General features: G+C 44.0%; 1 long non-coding RNA gene across 1 annotated transcript in view; it reads left to right on the top strand.

Annotated features, from left to right (window-relative positions):
• LOC308472962 overlaps positions 1-3,307 on the top strand; it is a 78,642-nt gene extending 75,335 nt beyond the window's left edge. The window contains exon 3 of the long non-coding RNA XR_013983828.1: positions 2,529-3,307. This is a non-coding gene — a long non-coding RNA (uncharacterized lncRNA). The remainder of the gene's footprint in view (positions 1-2,528) is intronic.
• Positions 3,308-18,999: the final 15,692 nt, after the last annotated feature.

The following is an 18,999-nucleotide window of genomic DNA, read 5'->3' as shown; positions in this document are numbered from 1 at the left end:
TAGGGAGAAACCTCCGGAGTGGACAGTGAGATCTGGAGGATTGCATTTGGCCTCCTTGCCTGAGGTGCTCCACCTGTACCTCAGGACATGTCCACAAATTATCCATTTTTAAGACATTGTTGACTAGTGTCCCCAGTAGAAGAATGTTTCTATAAACAAGGGAAGGAAAAGCTGGAATTCCTGTGTCAGCATTTGAGAGCCAGAGTGGTACAGTGGTTAGAGTGTTGGACTAGGACCTGGGAGACCAGGGTTTAAATCCGCTCTCAGTCACAAAGCTCATTGGGTGATCTTGAGCCAGTCTTTGCCTTTTAGTCTAATACATCATCCATGTATGGCTCCTTGGCAGAAAGGCGGGACAAATCAAACAAACAAATAATATAATAGAAGAGCAAAGTCTTTTACATCAGTACAGTGGTACCTCGGGTTACAGACACTTCAGGATACAGACGCTTCAGGATACAGACGCTTCAGGTTACAGACCCCACTAACCCAGAAATAGTACCTCAGGTTAAGAACTTTGCTTCAGGATGAGAACAGAGATCGTGCTCCGGCGGCGTGGCGGCAGCAGGAGGCCTCATTAGCTAAAGTGGTACCTCAGGTTAAGAACAGTTTCAGGTTAAGAACAGACCTCCGGAACGAATTAAGTTCTTAACCCAAGGTCCCACTGTACTGTGATCCTGTGAGCTTTGACTCACATGTGGGCTGTTGAAATTATAATGGTCGGTGACAGAAAAATGTTTTCCACCTTTGGTCCTTTCTCTCCCTCCCTCCCATCATATAAGAAGATACTTGGATTGCTCTCTCTCTCTCTCTCTCTCTCTCTCTCTCTCTCTCTCTCTGTGTGTATGTGTGTGTTGTGTGTGAAGCAGAATTTTCTGCTCCACTCGGAAGAGGAAACCTTCCAGGAAGAAAAGCAAAAACAACAACAACAACCCCACTTGCTCCTTAGCAAATGGTAGAATTGAAGGAGAGAAGGTGGTAGGAAGCATAATGGGCTGTGGCGCTTCTTAAATCGCAAAGCGTCATGAGAAGAAAGGGCTGGGTGGGAGAGGGTTGCTATAGTGAGCGCAACCAGAGGGCCTTAATGTGTGTGCTCACTGAAAGACTGGCTGTTCCAGCTCAGTGAAGCAAGATGGACCCATGCAGCTCTCTGGGAACGGCTCACAGAAACGCCGGCCTCCAGTAGCGAAGCAGAAGTCTGAGGCTGTGCTGTTGTGAGGGATGGGTGGATCGGCCCGTTTTGGCTCCTCTCCGTTTCTCGTTTCCCCAGTTTTCGTTCTGTACTTCACAACAGTTTGCAAATATGTACACATCTTTTAATATGTGATTTTGCCTACTATACTTTCACAAACCGCAGAGGATAAGGCTACTAGCCGTGACTGCTCTGCTCTGCCGCCATAGTTGGAGGCAGTAATGCTTTTAAATACCAATTGTTGTAAATCTCAGGAGGGGAGGGTGTGTTTGTGCTCTGGTCCTGGTTGGCAACTGTGAGAGCAGGATGCTGCACTCAATGGGCTATTGGCCTGATCCAGTAGGCTCTTATGGCTTTTACGCAATTAAGTTTGAGTCAGAATAGACCTATTAAAATTAATGGACTAAAATTAATAGACCATGGCTATTAATTTAAATGGGTCTACTCTGAGTAGGACCAGCATTGAGTTCAACCCCAATTCTCTCTAATATAATGCATCATGTATGCTATTTTTTTCCAAATATATGCATTTTAATGCACACCCCCCCCCAATTTTTAATCATTTTATAACACAAATGAACAACACAAACATGAAAACAAACAATACAAACAGATTCTTGTCTTATCCTTATTTTTTCTAAACATTGTTAGGTGGGCTTCCCCAAGTCCCCCCTATCTGATTTTCATTTTACCTTCTCTTTAGCAGTTTACATATATCATAATTTCTAAGCATTTTTAAAATCATAGTTACTTTAACCATAAGAATCTTCACATTTTATCACTTGCAAATAATACTATTTTAAAATACACTATCTTCTACTTCTAACCCTACAGCCTAAATCCACTTCCAAAGCTATTCTAAGATTTAAATATTAACATATTTTTTCAAATATTCCTTAAACTTCTTCCAATCTTCTTCCACCATCTCTTCTTTCTGGTCTCGGAGTCACCCAGTCAGTTCGGCAAGTTCCATATAGTCCATCATTTTTAATGCACATTTTAACCCAGAATATGCATTTTTGTGTGCGGCAATTGGCTGGAGAACTGCGCTGCAAATTTCGGAGGTGTGCAAATTTCAAAGTACGGATGTGTTTCAGTTCACAAATTGATTCAGAAATTGATTGCATAAGTTTGCCTTTAAGTGCAGAATGGGCCATGTTTCTTGCCCCAACCCTAGTTATTCTTCATGTACCCACTCCAACCCGCCCACCCCCTGATTAAATTGAACAATCTTTCATGGTACAGAAGACATTACAGTCATACAAATGAGGTTTAAATAAAACTGGAGAGAAAGATTTCAGGGTATCCATTTCAATTTCTACCTTCTTTCTGGCAGATGACCTGACTCTGAAATCAGAAGTGAAGCTGGACCGCTGAAAAGGAGATGGATATTCCCCCTCTTGAGAAGCTTGGCCTGGGGAAGGGAGGAGGGAGGAAAACATGCATCAATATGCTACCAGTCCCTGAATCAAAAGTGCATCTGCTGATTTGTCAAAGCAACCTGACACAAAACCGCACCGAACTGCAGAGCTGGGAGAGAAAAGCCTGATGAAAAATTCTGTCCCTCATAGTGCCACCAAACATTTACGCCGCCCTTCTTCACCATGTCTTTTGATGGTTAAGGTATTTTTTTGTGGGACCTGCCTCTTCTGTATTGTTCTGGGCTGCTTTTCTTCTCAATTGTTTGACTTGTTTTCCTAACTGTATGAACTCCTCATGCACTCTTAACTTATATACCTGTGGACAGCTGGACAATGAAAGTAGATTCTGTGAGAGCTTCTGGTGGCAAAGGGACTCAAGCCACATCCACCCCATGCATTTAAACACTATGTAGCTAAATCCAAGTAGCCTATAGTCTAGAAGATTGTATTAGAAAGGTCCCGTTCTCTTCCGGCGTTGATGAATTGCTTTGCCAAAACCTAGGCCAGCGAGGGAGGAAGAGTATTCCGCCCCCCCATGCAACCTTCCTTCACTGCCTTTCCTTCAAAAGAGAGGGTGGCATGCAACTCAGTTTTACTCAAAGTAGTCCTATCAAAAATAATGGGTCTGACGTAGGGCTGGATCCAACTAAGTTGTTGCCCAAGCTGAACAAAATCTGCTTGTACAGTGGAACTCCCCCCCCCCCCCGTGCTCCTCCTATATCTGCCCCGGAGGGTTGGGGGAACCACTGGAATAGGTTTGGGGGGCACATGGGGGTGGGGAGAATAGGGGGAGAAGTTCTGTTGTGCGAAAGGACCTTATTTTGCTCAACACACCCCGCTTAACATGATGCTGAATTCCACCCTCGGTCATGTTCATTTTAATCGGTTTACTCTTGAGTAAAACTTGGTTGACAACCATCCAGAGATTTCCAATAGCCCACTGGGAAGGAGATGGAGAGAGATGGTTGCTTACGGAAAAGCCAAATGGAAACCTCCAGTGGCTTGGCTTGGGACTTCCACTTCTCATATAGAACGAGCTTTGATTTTGAAGTTGAAGGAGAGGTTCAATTTCACACACCAGGCACTGCATTAAAAAAAGAGAGTAAAGACCCTGCTAATATGTTTTTCTCATTCTGGTTCTGTAGGCTAATTCCCTTCTTTAACTTATCCCAAGAGAGCCCCGTGAAACAGTGCAGGATCTGCAAATGGCCAAAAGGCTTTTTATACAAGCTTTTCTTTTCCCTCTGAAGTTGGGATAACTTCCTTTTTTTGCTATTGTTAAATGATAATGAGCAATAAAAGGGGTCCCCCCCACCTCCCCCAACAGACAGGCCCCAAGGCTGCGGCACATTACATGCGCATTTTTATTGGCCTGACGCTGCTAAATGGAGTCATTCTTCCAATGTAAACTGAAGTCTGCTGCCTTTGATGTAGGCAATGGCATATCTCCCTCAGATGTTTAGACTTGGATTAGAGCTGCATACAATATTCAGGAATGAGTTCTGGCAAAGCAGACAGGACGGCATATTAGGGATCTGATGAAAGGTTCCATCTGATCATTGCATCACCCGCAGAGCCTGCGAGTAATATCCTCGACAGACGCCAGTATTCTTCACTGGAAATGCCTGCACCACATACCTTCTGTATTGGGATTAGAAAGGCATTACGGTCCTTTCATGGGAGGCAATGAAAACCTGGTTCCATGGACACGATCCAGGCCAAGTTCCCAATGTTTAAATCCCATTGATTGCAATGTGAGAGACTTCGAAGGTTTGCTTTGCTTTCAGCCTGTAACTCAACAGAACTTGTAAATGCTTGATTTTGGCTGAATCATATTCATTCCATTTCCTATGTCTGCATGAAGATCTTACCTCAGACAATTCCTGCTCAAGTGGTAAATTAAGGCTACAGTTGTATTCACAGTTAAAGGTAAAGGTAAAGGGACTTCTGACCATTAGGTCCAGTTGTGGCCGACTCTGGGGTTGTGGCGCTCATCTCGCTTTATTGGCCGAGGGAGCCAGCGTTTGTCTGCAGACTGTTTTTCCGGGTCATGTGGCCAGCATGACTAAGCCGCTTCTGGTGAACCAGGGCAGCACATGGAAACGCCGTTTACCTTCCCGCTGGAGCAGTACCTATTCATCTACTTGCACTTTGATGTGCTTTCGAACTGCTAGGTTGGCAGGAGCAGGGACCAAGCAACGGGAGCTCACCCGTCCGTCCGATCTGCAAGTCCTAGGCTCTGGTTTAACCCACAGCGCCACCTGCGTCCCTTACTATTCACAGTTACTGGGGAGTAAATCCAGTCAAACTCAGTGAGACCTAAGTTTCAGTCAGCAAACACTGGTAAGCATCCTTACAAATACTTCATTCTTTCGCCACACCCTATTCCAAGAGCAGCAGAGGCTACATCCTCAGGAAGTTGAACCCAGATGCTATGACCCACTTTGGTGTTGGTGGGGATGTCATCTAGTGTCTGAAAAGGCATGCCATATTCACAGTGCTTTTTTCTGGGGAGACACAGGGGGAAGCATACTCCTAAACATTTTGTGAATCTCAGTTTGGCCTCATTGAGGGGCAGGATTTGAATATGAGTAGGAAAATGAGAGTGCCCCTAAACATTTTTTAAGAAAAAAAGTACTGCATATTTAAGATCATGCCAGTTAACAGGAGGAAAAATTTGCAACCACCTAACTTTACCTTTACCTTTAATCATCACAGCTAAATAGCCAGACTTCTAGGAAGTACCGTTCAAATTAAAAATGGCTGTTCTCCACATTAAATTGACAATTAAGCATGCACGCATGATTTTAAAGAGTGCTTTGGAAAAACTCTTTTTTATTGTTAGCATCTTTCATGAAAGTGTCCTGTTATGAACAGCTGAGCGTGAACACAGATGTAACATTTCAAGTTGTTGCACAATATGAAAGTGTTGCTGTTGTTCTAGGGTAAGCTGTTAAAAATTGTTCTACAGATTTGCATTTTAAAACAACAACAACAACAACATACAGTTGTTCAGTATTGATCCAAGGATTAATTAGATGTTTCCTGGGATCCATGATGGAATCTTCCAAAATAATGCTCTTATTCTAAAAGCAGGTTTGGATCAGGGAATATATATATATATATATATATATATATATATATATATATGGAGAGGCTAGCCTTCTACATGCTGAAGCACCCTCTATTCCAAATCACTCCTCTTGGGGCTGTAAGAGGCATAGGGGGAAACCAGAGACACTCACATTCATTCATTCATTCGTTTGCTTGTTTCTTATATCAAACATTTTTGGCCCCTTCTTCATTCCTGAGCAGCATGCATATCAGTTTTTTAAAAAGAGGAAGACAGTTATCTGCCCCCAGGCTTACATTCTAAAAGACATGACACAAAAGGAAAAAGCGAGGAGGAGGGAGGCGAGCAACAAACAATCTCAGGCACTAGTTCTTAAAGTTACATTTACCTCACAGCAACCATCTCTGATGGAAACAGTCCAGGTAGCCTGATGGGAATGGCTGCCATTTAGGTGACACTCGAGAGATGGCCAAAGGCAACTGCTTTCTCAGCAGAAACAGTGAAGTAGTCCTGCTTCCATTTTCTCTCCCTCTGCTTTGTAGCCGGATGGAATAGCTGCTCCTAGGTTGTCATTGGCATTCTTTTTATTTAACATTCTGCCATATATATATATATATATATATATATATATATATATATATCTGTTTACATAAATATGTTACCACATATGGGCAGGTCCTCATCCACCTTTGGTCGCAATCCAAATCGGTGGCTGATTTGAGAGGAAAAAAAGTATATTGGGAAATTCAGTCATTGTCCGCCCATATATGACATACAGTTTAGACCTCAGTTTGGACTGAGGGGAAATGGCCATGGTGTGTGTACATTGACTACAGTAGCCTCCCTCAATCTGTTGCCTTCCAGGAGATGGTGGACTACAACTTCCATCAGCCCCTTCTTGGATGGTCAATGGTTAACAAGGACTGATGGGAGCTGTAGTCCAACAACTTGTGCAGAGCACCAGGTTGGGAAAGGCTGGATTTAACCCTATGACATCAGTGACTCGCCTCACTCTCTGATTCCTCAGCACTATTTTCCCCCACACATTTTTTTATTTTTGGTGAGTGGGGGGGAATAATGCTTGTGAAATATGTTGCACGACAAGCGAACTGCCATGTTACAAACAAAAATGTGATGCTTTAATAAAGGAAAGGTTTTATTCCAATGTCAAATGAAGAAATCAGGCAGAAGGCCCACTATTTGTTAGAAAACCAGATTTCATAATGTACAGGTTACATAATGTACGGTGAGGATCGCTGAATTTCGTTTTAATTTTTGAAAGGCATTTAATCCGGATGAAATATCTCATTCTGCTCACAGATACGACAGCAGGAGCAGGAAGCAAGGGCAAAGTTGCCGGATGAAGTGTTTATTTCTCAGAGTTTTTCATAATATGCAAAGGGCAACTTTATGAGGAGCATGTAGTAATAACCAAAAATGGAGATGGCAGGGAGAGCAAACAATCTTTCTCTCTCTTCCTCTCCTCCCCTTGCCAATAATCTCTTTTCTGTTCCTTAGCTCTGAGAGCTTTTGACTCGAATATTAAAGATTCCAGCTTTAAGGCTCCTGGAGTGAAACTCTGGCAAAATGCCAGCCCCTCTGACTGAGCCCCAGAAACTCTCCAAGAAACTTCACAAAGAATAAGAAAGAAACTGAATACAGGCTGGAATGAGAAATCAGATATTCTCTCCCTCCTTCCCTCCCCCCACTCTCTTTTTTAAATTGATGCTCAGATCTGTGAAAACTGGCCCAGCCTTTGAATGGTAAAGCAATTCACAAACACTAGGAGAGGTTGTTTTGCTCCCCAGAACTGAACTGACAAGACGTTCTTTGAGTGAGACCAAGGTTAACCCAAGCTTTTCAACAATGCAAAACATGGATTCCTCAAGTCAGCTTCATGGGAAGGTATTATTCAGCTGTCAAAACCTGTTTTGAGCTTAGAAAGAATGGTAAGGCAAGATTTTTGGGGGGGGAGGGGGGAAGGAGGGATAAAGACATTAAGTAGACCTGGCAGATCTTTCCACCCTCCCAAATAACTATTTGATACAACAGCATTCGTACAGAAAAGATTTCTTAATATATGATGAATTTCCCTGACAGGAGAAGAAAAGGCACATTATATGATAAGCACTAGCCTTGGAAAGAGCATTAGACTGTCATTAAGTGATATATACGTTCTTTTTTTAAGCGCTCAAGTGAAACTCCTAGCTCACATTCTGTTCCTTGCCCATGTGTATGAAGTAGATCAAAGAAACAATGCAAATATTTGCCATGTCATGTCTATTCATGGGGCATCACCGTCATCCCTAATTAATGGCATTCTCAATATCTTTCAGTTAAAAGTAGTGCAGCCATTTTGTATTCGGCCATGACATTTTTTTTACTTCATCCTTATCCTGCCCTTTCTCAGAGGACCTCAAGACTCTATACAGTCATACCTCATGTTACGTCCGCTTCATGTTACGTTCTTTCAGGTTACATCCTGCGGTGACCGGAAAGGGTTACTTCCGGGTTTCGCCGCTCGGGCATGCGCAGACAAGCAAAATGATGTCACACGCATGCACAGAAGCGGCAAATTGCAACCCGCGCATGTGCAGACCTGCCACTGCGGGTTGCGTTCTTTTCATGTTGCAGATGGGTCTCTGGAACAGATCCCATTCGAAACCAGAGGTACCACTGTACTTGGCTTCACGCTTTTTATTCTCACAACAACCTTGTGAGGTAGGTTTGGCTGAGAACCAGTGACTGGGGAAAGGTCACTTGGTGAGCTTCACAGGTGAACAGGCTCCCCTGGTCCTGGAGTGTTTCAAGATAGGGGCTTAATTTTTCACAAATGGATCACTGGCAAGAAGGCTTTTAAAAAAAAACACTTATTGGATTTTCCTTAAAAAGGGGGCCTGTGGAAATAGTAAAAATCTTGGAGCATATTACAGGGCTGGATTTAGGTTTGATGAGGCCCTAAGCTACTGAAAGTAATGGGGCCCTTTATATGTCCAGCTGTCCTTTGTCAACAACAAATTGTCGCTGTTTTTTGTGTCCAATACATGCTATATGGTAATTTATGGACCTAATTGGCATGTAAAGCCATTTGCACATAACAAAATATGTATCAAAGTAATTGTTGAACTGAAATACAATTAAGAAGTATATTAATACAGTGGTACCTCAGGTTGATTTGTTCTGGAGGTCTGTTCTTAACCTGAAACTGTTCTTAATCTGAACCACCACTTTAGCTAATGGGGCCTCCCACTGCCACTGCGCCGCCGGAGCACGATTTCTGTTCTCATCCTGAAGCAAAGTTTTTAACCCGAGGTAATATTTCTGGGTTAGCGGAGTCTGTAATCTGAAGCGTATGTAACCAGAGGTACCACTGTAGTGAAATACAATTAAGAAGAAGTATATTTTTTGGAGGCCCCCAAGAGAGTGGAGCCCTAAGCTATAGCTTGTTTACCTTATACGTAAATCCGGCAGTGAGCATATAACACAAAACACTGATTTAACAATAAGCACCTATCTGGAAGTTCTCGTAATCCAATAATAAATTATTCTTAAAAATAAAATTTAAAAATGAACCCAGACATTCAGGCTCTTCCAATCAGCTGTGAAAGCTGGTTCTTTGTGAGCAGATCATCACATCATATTTCTGCTGCAGCAGAATCTTTTGCTTGCTGCAATCCAGACTTGACTCCAGACTCTGGTTCCAGCTCAAGTCTCCCACTTCAATTCTTGCAAGAGACATCTAAGTCCCTGGAATGACAACTCTTGCTACAATTATGCCCGCTGGTAGCCCTAGCATGGCCATAGGTGAACTGCAACAGCTGAATCAATTGAAGGAAAGGCACTGACAGACCAAATACAGCCCATATTCTGCTTGGTTCTCAAGAAGTTGCTTGACACTTGTGGACTCTTCTAATATGAACTGACATATCCATTCCTTTTTTACACAGCAAAGTACAGACTTTGACTCTCTAGGCTGAGTCAAAGCAAAGGAATCCATAATATATCAGCTAACCAGATCCAATCAAGTATATCTCCCTTGGTCAGGTGTGAACGCCATTCTTCTGATTTAGCCAAACATGAAAGAATAAAAAGGAATATTCACATAATATGTCAGCTTCCGATTTGTCTGTCCTTTTCCAGTTTGTAACCGAAAATACATGGCTGGAAAAAATGAATGCAGATATCCACTGTTTGTTTTGTGTAGTCAGATTTTGCTGTAAAGCTATGAATAATGACCTCGGAGTCAAATGTCAACTTTTGGCAGGGAAATGTAAGCCTCATTTAGATCTGGCGTGGATTACAAATGTTAGATTTGTTTCAGTCAGAGTTTTATTGAAAATTTCAGGAATCTCTATCTCTATGTGCACGTAGGCTTCTTTTGATTTAGGCTCCTTTTGAAATCTCTATAACCGTTGCAGGTTTACGAGACTATGAAGTTAAACAGAAGAATTAAGGAAATACGGGTTTCTTGGCATACCATTTCGGTACTGCTTACCTTTATTGTTAGCTTGTAATTCTACCAGCTAATTACTCCAGATTAAGTCCACTGAAAGTGATGAAACTATTATGAAATGAGAATTGTGAAAGTAGCAGTGGGCATTCTTAAGGCAGTGGGCCAAGTGAAGCTGGAGGAGACTCCAAAGTTGACTGGAGCAACAGCACTGTGGAAATTGGTGCTTAATACTCCTGCTGCTCAATGAGCCCCATCCAAGTTCCTTCCAAGTTATTGTTGCCCCAGAGGGGACTCTACCTCCCCCCCCCCCCACATCTTTTATAGATATCAATGAAGATGCACTTCTTCTGGCAGGCTTTTCACAGAGCAATAGAGTTGGAAGGGACCCCAAAGATCATTTAGTCCAACAGTTTGCAATGCAGGAATCTGTGATGGCCTGGGACTTGGGCTCGGACACGGAGCCAGAGGAGTCTCAGTCCACACCAGATCCTTTGCCTCAGGTGGCATCTGAACCTAGTCTGGGGCCTGATTCTGAAGGGCCCCAGTCTGCACAGGATCCCCTGTAACAAGCACCAGCTGGGCCGAGTAAGGGACCTGAGCCTGCCCTGGCTCCAGATGTGGGGATTACCTTGTTGCCTTCAGCTGGGCCATCATTTACAGCTGCTCCACTACCAGTTGGGTCAGGAGAGGCTGAGACGGCCTCTGGGTCTAGTAACCCACCAATGTCTCCCGAGCTGCAGAGGCTAAGGTCTGAGAGAAGGAGAGACCTGAGTACTCGAAGGAGGAGTGCTCGCCTTTGGGTGAGACAGGGAGGTGAGTCACCGGGGGAACAGGACCGGCTGTTACCCCAACAGATATAAAAGGCTGCTGGACCCTGCCCCAGGTTGTGGGAGCAATGTTGCTGTTTGCCAGAACCTGCCTGTGATCCCGTGCCTGACCTTACCTGGTTTCCTGTCTCGTGTCCTGCCTTGGCCCTGTCGGACTGACTCCTCGCAGAACCCTTGGATTCGGGGCCAGACCTGGACCGTGTTACTTGGGTTACCCCCGAGCCCAGCACAGAATCACAGCTAAGGAATTCCTGACACATGGCCATGCAACCTCTGTTTAAAAACCTCCAAGGAAGGAGAGTCTACAACTTCCCAAGCTAGTCCATTCCACTGGCAAACAGCTGTCACAACCAGAAAGCTCCTCCTAATTTTTAGGTGGAATCACATTTGTTGTAATTTGACTCCATCAGTTCGGGTCCTACTCTCTGGAGCAGGAGAAAAGAAGCTTGCACCATCTTCCATGTAACAATCCTTGAGATATTTGAAGATGACTATGATATCTCCTCTCAGTCTTCTCTTATCCAGGCTAAACATACCCAGGTCCTTCAACTGTTTCTCATAGGGCTTGGTTTCTAGACCCTTGATCATCTTGGTCGCCCTCCTCTGCAGACGTTCCAGCTTGTCAATTTCCATCTTAAATTGTGGCACCCAGAATTGGACATAGTATTCCAGATGTGGTCAGACCGAAGCAGAATAGAGCGGGACTATTACTTCCTTCAACCTGGACACTGTATTTCTGTTGATGCAGCCTAGAATTTTGGATGAGACTAAGGAAATCAGCCCTGAGTGCTCACTGGAAGAACAGATCGTGAAGCTGAGGCTCCAATACTTTCGCCACCGCATGAGAAGAGAAGACTCCCTGGAAAAGATCCTGATGTTGGGAAAGATGGAGGGCACAAGGAGAAGAGGATGACAGAGGACAAGATGGTTGGACAGTGTTCTCGAAGCTACCAGCATGAGTTTGACCAAACTGCGGGAGGCAGTGGAAGACAGGAGTGCCTGGCGTGCTCTGGTCCATGGGGTCACGAAGAGTCGGACATGACTAAACAACAACAACATGAATAATTTGACGCTGATGCTTACATTGGATTGTATTTATGTGCCTTTTGGTATTTTATCAATATTATGTTATGTATGCAAATTATTGCTATGTTTATTACGTTGCTATGCTGCTAGCTGCCCTGTGGCCTCTTGATGGAGGTCATAGACATTTCTTAAAGGAGGATTTCCTCTCATGGGGCTAATAGCAGCAGGGTTTTTTGGGGTGCTGGCTGGCATAACTTTACAGCGAGTCCCAGGTAAGAATGTACAAAGCTACAGCCTTAGATCAGGAAAAATATGAGGGGAAGGGGTTAAGCTTAGCTCACTTGCCACAGTTCCAATCAGAGCCAGAGTCTTCTTTTAGAAAAAAACAACGACTTTTGGTAGATTCAGTACAAACCTCACATGTAATGTGCAATTTGGTTTGAAGTTTGAGCTGGGATATGTTTGCAAGAAAACCTTAAAGATAAATCGATACGAATAATTCAGTTAAGCCCGAAACACCCACAGGGGAGTAAGTCCCATTGAACTAGGTGGGGCTTACTCTTCAGTATACAGGCATAGGACTGGCTGTTAGAAAACCGCTTGATTCTTTACAAAGGAAATATCACAAAAATGGTATGTGTGTGCAGTGTAGAGGGGTGGGGTGGAATAGGGGTGGATTTCTTCGTTAGCCAACAACACCTATTTGAAAGCTCCTTTATCCTTGAGCTCATATAACAGGAGCTGTGATCCCTGAAGCTGAGTCGGGTTTGAGCTGATTGAATCAATCCATTGCGCTGGGTAAATGGGACCTGTCACGGTGCAGGAGAAAACCACAATGAGGTCATATATTTTGGGAGTTACTCCCCTGGGCTTTTAAATTTTTGTAAAAAGTCAGAGGATTGCCTGTAGAACGAAACACCACGGTCCATTTATGATAAACTGCATATCAGCCCTGTCTTTTTCCATATATATGTAACAGACTTATCCTGCAAGTTCCAAAAATCTCAGAAGCCCACTCCACAGTAACTCACAGTAACCAGGGCTTTTAGTGTGGCTGTCCCTGACCTGTGGAATATCATCCCTGTTGAGATACAACAGGCACCCACTCTCTGCACTTTCTGGAAACGACTGAAGACATTTTTGTTCTAACAGGCCTCCCCAGCTAGATAAATAGGTCTCTGTCATGAGGGCCTAGTTGGTTTTTAAAAATAATCTTCTGCTCATTTCTATAATGTTTTAAACTACCCCCCCCCCGCTGTTTTTATTGCATTCTGTACATCACCTTGAGAGGTGTGTGGGAATAAATAAATTAATTAATAACTAAATACTATCAGAAGTGGCATGGACATTTGCCTCGTAACCTGACTTAGGAACCAAGGAGTTTTTTGAGACAATTAACCTTTTGTTGTCTCTCCCACCAGGTGGAAAAGGAAGAGGCTGATTTCTGAGCAGTCAGAAAGTTCTGTAGAATCTGTAGTGTTTGTGATAATTTTTGTTGGTGACTTAAACTCAGCTGGCGCTGATCCCGTATGGCACAGAAAGGTTCTGAGATGATCGAAACCTGCCCACCTCATGGAAACTTTCCAGAGTGCCTTGACTATTTGGGGGAGACCCAAGAGATTCAGTTTCTGCCCAAGTGGACAGTTATCCTGAACAATCCATCTGATTTATTTCTCATCAAGACTTGATGCAGCAGCTTGGATTCAAACTTGTATCCTGCTTGGGCAGGAATCTGGTGAACTTTCTTGATGGGCATGAATCAGATCGGGAAGAAGCCTCCGGGTGACTGTAATGGCTCCCATTTCTGCCAGTTGCTACAGCCACCCATGGCTGCCTGTTCACCTCTTTGCTCATCCTCATTCTGGCAGCAACTGGCTTCCTCTCCCTGGAGAGGGACAAGCTTTCTCGCTACCAACCAAAGCACTCCTAGAAGCTGGCTAGGTGAAAAGGTTAATGGATAGGTGCCCGTGGGGATGTATGTGTGCTCCTTACCCTTTCAAGGTTTTGAGAAGCCAGCTGGGATCAAGTTACAGCTCAGCAATGTTGACAAACATGCAGCCCTCAGAAGCCTCCCCTGCATGAGAGGCAATGCTGATTTGAATAACAGAAAGAGGGGAAGAAAATCGGCACAAGGCAAACATGAAATTCAACCCAACAGCCCCACTTCTTTCCTGCCCCCCACTTTTGTTAAGCCTTCTTCCCCGCAGAGGGAATCAGCCATGGTTGGGGTTAAATGGGCAACTGTTGTGTCCCTCACAATGGCCCGGAGTGACGGGTGAGATCAATGATTTACTGGTGGAGATAGTTTGAAGGACAGAGGCATGTAGCCTTGGAAACACACACACACACACACACACACACACACACAGCCATACAGAGGATGGGACAAGCGACACAGCCATACACTTTCTCTCCTCCCAATCAGACGAAAGATTGCAGGACAAAAAATAAATAAAAATAAAATGACAGGCAACAAGACACACACTGGGCTGTTTGTGGTTTCTGCAGCTGTGAAGACATATGAGCTTAATTATTACTTACTTTTGATGCGGTTCTTAAAACGGAACTTTTTTTAAAAAAGGTAAACCATACAAGATGGCAGTTTCTTACCGGGCCCAGTTTGGGCCAGGAAACACTTCCGTACATGATTCTGATGTAAACAGGCCTTAGAAGGAGGTGATGGTGTAAAAAGAATCCTTTTTTATAGCTCAACAGAGCCACTTCACTATAGCCACTTTCAGACCGTACATTTAAGGCACTATGATTCCACTTTAAACAGGCACAGCATCCCCAAAGAATTCTGGGAGTTGTCGTAGTTAAGGGTGCTGAATGTTAGGAGACCCCCTATTCCTCTCCGAAACCTACAATTCCCAGAGCTCCCTGTGAAGAGGAATTGTTAAAACCAGGTGTTTTTTTTCAGAACTCAGTTCCAGCCCCTTCTCAGGTGGGTGCCATTGCCATAATAACAGGAGGCATTCTTTTTCTACAAAAATAGCCCCGGTTAAAACACTCTGGGTGTTGTAGCTTTGTGAGGGGAGCAGGAGCCTTGACAACTCACAACAGCAAACTGGCTAAATGTATGAACCGGGTCTGTGCCTCCTGGTATCGTTTCAGTTTAACCATGTGATCAATTTATTTAAACATGGCCACTCATTTTGCCTCCACCCCACCTAACGGAGACTTTTGTGGCAATATTCGGATCGTCTTGCAGCTGTGGTTCATGCTTTTTTTTTTACACTGTGGGAGGACGTTGGTGCTTCAGAAAATTGTAGCTTGAAGATTAAACACACGCCAGCGCAAAACCTGATTGCTCCTTGTTCTCTGGAAACGCTCCTGACATCTTAATTTTGCAGTGGAGATGGCAAAAAAATGAGGTTTCTTCCAACCCTACATTTTCCAGAATGTGTAAGACTGGCAGACATGCTGGCAATGGGTTCCCACTCTGACTGGGCAACATATGTGTGTGTGTGCGCGCACCTACACCCACACCCACACCCACACACCCCTAGTGCTGAAATACCACTCTGCAAGTTGAAAACCTGGAACCGTAATGGCTTTGTGGCCTCAAGCACAGATACTAAGTGGGCAGGATGCTTTTTATTAAAAATCAGAAGGCTTCTTTGTCTGGAACTCGCAAGAGAGAGAAGAGGCAGAGTATCACAAGACTGACTCACTCCCCAGTTCCTGCCCCCATCCGCCACCCCTCATGCGCAGCAACAATCGTTTGCTTCCAGGCAAACTTTTTCAAGCTGCCTTTCTTTACATTGAAAGCCCTTCCATTCCTCCACAGCCCCCTTACGTCATGTCACAAGACCTCTGGCACATTACAGTGCTGTGTAACTTGACCCAGTTCTGGCATTGCTCTGTGATGTGTCACGGTAGAAATGTAAAGACTTTTATTTTTAGAGAGGGCCTCTGGGCTGCAATTTGCTGGTTGGCAAGAGAGAGATGCTCTGTGAGATGGTGGTGAGGCAATGAAGCCGGCAGGATTTTCAAAGTAGAAAACAAAGAAGACACCCTGCATTAAATGCACTGCTTTTCTGATCAAAACCATATATGAGTTCATTGCCAACATTCAGTTATTCGTCCCATGTGCACAATGGAAATTGATCCAGCAAATACAGTTGGTATTTGCCATTGTTTTTCTTGCTTGCAGTATGCAAACAATGCATACATTTATTCCCATTTGCATTGAGTTGTTGTTGTTGTTGTTGTTTGCATTGAAGTGAATAGGGTGGAATAACATAATGACATCATTAGGTAACTTGTGAAATTAATTATTACAGTGGTACCTCGGGTTAAGTACTTAATTCGTTCCGGAGGTCCGTTCTTAACCTGAAACTGTTCTTAACCTGAAGCACCACTTTAGCTAATGGGGCCTCCTGCTGCTGCCGCGCCGCCGGAGCACAATTTCTGTTCTCATCCTGAAGCAAAGTTCTTAACCTGAAGCACTATTTCTGGGTTAGCGGAGTCTGTAACCTGAAACGTATGTAACCTGAAACGTATGTAACCCGAGGTACCACTGTATTATTATGCAATTATTATTAGTGTCGTTATTGTTATTTATAAGGGAGAGAAAATCTCAACGTGGTTTACAACCTCGGACCTTGGGAGTTGTCTCCTATGGTTACAGGGGGGAGGAAGGCCCTGGGAGATGTAGTTCTTCTAGGGGCTGCTGCAGCAACCTTTAAAACTACAATCTCGGGGTTCCCCACAGCCCAGCATGTTGTGCTTCAGTGTGTCAGAGGGGAAAGAAGAGGAGGGGGAACTGCCTTTTTCTCTCTCTGCTGTTGCTCATGCCACTGGTTAAGGGAAAGGGAATGCATGGGGTTGTTTTTTTTGCAGGGTGCAGACAGGTGGGGATGATTTTTCAGAGCAGTGTCAGGTGGTTGAGATGAATAGGGTGAAGCTGTGAATTCTTCCATGGCTCAGATTTGGTTATCGCTTCTTTTCTTTCTTTTTTTTAGGCAGGGTTTTACAGACCCCTGAAAGTTGCTTTCTGAGCCTTGCTCAATGGAACTGTGCTAACATATCTATTGTTTAGCCAATTTAAGAAGCCATTGCTAGAGTCTCCTCTCTCTCCACTGACTGCATCTCTCTCTCTTAGCCTCCCTGGGCTTGCTTCTGCTGATCTTCACATCCATTTACAATCGAAAGCTCCCCAAGTCTAACTTGCTGAAAACATAGCTCCTGCTGAGTCACTTTCATGTATACTGGGATCCCCCATCTGGTGACTTCAAAGTTCACCACACCGTAGGGGAGAAATATTTTCATCTGAATTCCTGTTCAACAAGAAGGTATTCAGATTCCCACTCCCGTTCCTTGTTGCAATTTCTTTCTTGAAAAGCATCGCTAAAAAGAAAGCGGTTTCGGAACCAGAGTGTCACACGGGTTGACAAACTGAGAACTGCAATTATATTCAGGGCAGATTACACATTTCCTTTATGATCAAACATAGTTAAGGATCATTGTGGAAGGTTCATTGTCAAACATGCAGGATTGCTATACTCCAGCGCTGAAACACGAGCCAAAAGGATATCATCCAAATGCCGATCTAATTATAGAGAACAGCATATTAATTTAGGCCTTTCATATTTCTCTAATCATGAAATTGCCCCATCGTTTGTGAAGGGTGGCTGTGAGTTCCCCCCTCAAAATACAAAGAATCAGGGACTAGATTCTTTGTGCTTGAATTGAGGTTAAAGGGACAGAGAGAGAACGTATACAAGAACTGACACTTGAATGTTTCAAACGTACATTTTATTTGCAAGGTTAGGAATCATAGAATTGTAGAGTTAGGAGGGACTCCAAGGATCATCTAGTCCAACCTCCTATTAATAATCCATGACAGATGACCATCCAACCTCTGCTTAAAGACCTCCAAGGAAGGAGAGTCCACCACCTCCAGAGGGAGACAGATCCACTGCTGAACAACTCTTATTATCAGAAATTTCTTCCTGATGTTTTGTCAGAATCTCATTTCTTGTAACTTGGAGCAATTGGTTTGGGTCCTACCCTCCAGAGCAGGAGAAAACAAGCTGCTCCATCTTCCACATGATAGCCCTTGAGATATTTGAATATGGCTATCACATCTCCTCTCGGTCTCCTCTTTTCCAGGCTAAACACAAGTGTTCCTCATAAGGCTTGGTTTCCAGACCCTTGATCGTCTTGGTCGCCCTCCTCTGCACACATTCCAGCTTGTCCATATCCTTCTTAAATTGTGGCACCCAGAACTGGACACAGTATTCCAGGTGTGGTCTGACCAAGGCAGAATAGAGTGATACTCCCAGTGTTTCCATCACCCTGACTGCTAACAGTGGTGTTCACAGTCCATCAACTGGAGGAAGGAAACTAGCTTAGGGGTCCCAGCATATTCCAAGAGTAGTGTATGTCAGACTCAGGAGCCAAATGTGTCCCCTAGGCCTCTCTCTAGGCCACACCCACTTCCCAACCACACCCCCTCCCCTGGCCACACCTCCATCTGTCTTGCTTTGCATCCTCCTTGAGTGTTTTGGTCTGGCTAGAATGTGGAACTCTTGATGATGCCTCTTTGCTTGTCTGGATGGAGACTGGAAAAGGGAAACTAGTCTGCTGTACAAAGGTAACATTTACACTTGTTGCTCCACCCACCTTTGCCTCCGGCCTCAGAAGCTGGTGGCGCATGATCTCATAAGAGGATGCATCCCTCTGGCCGAGAAAGGTTCCCCGCCTTCGGTATAATAATAATAATAAATTTTATTTATACCCCACCCTCCCCAGCCAGAGCCGGGCTCAGGGCACCTAACATCTATAAAATTTCAGTAAAAACATAATAAGAAAAAAAGAAAAAGAAAAAGAAATTTAAAATACAGTTAAAATGCAATTTAAAATGCAGCCTCATTTTAAAAGTCAAAACCATAGGGGGAGGGAAACATAAGGGTCAGACTGAGTCCAAACCAAAGGCCAGGTGCAACAGCTCTGTCTTGCAGGCCCTGCGGAAAGATGTCAAGTCCTGCAGGGCCCTAGTC

The sequence above is a fragment of the Podarcis pityusensis genome (genome assembly GCF_964106645.2).
Source record: "Podarcis pityusensis genome assembly, chromosome: 3".
NCBI classification, from domain to species: Eukaryota; Metazoa; Chordata; class Lepidosauria; order Squamata; family Lacertidae; genus Podarcis; species Podarcis pityusensis.
This window is presented reverse-complemented; position numbering and strand designations above follow the sequence as displayed.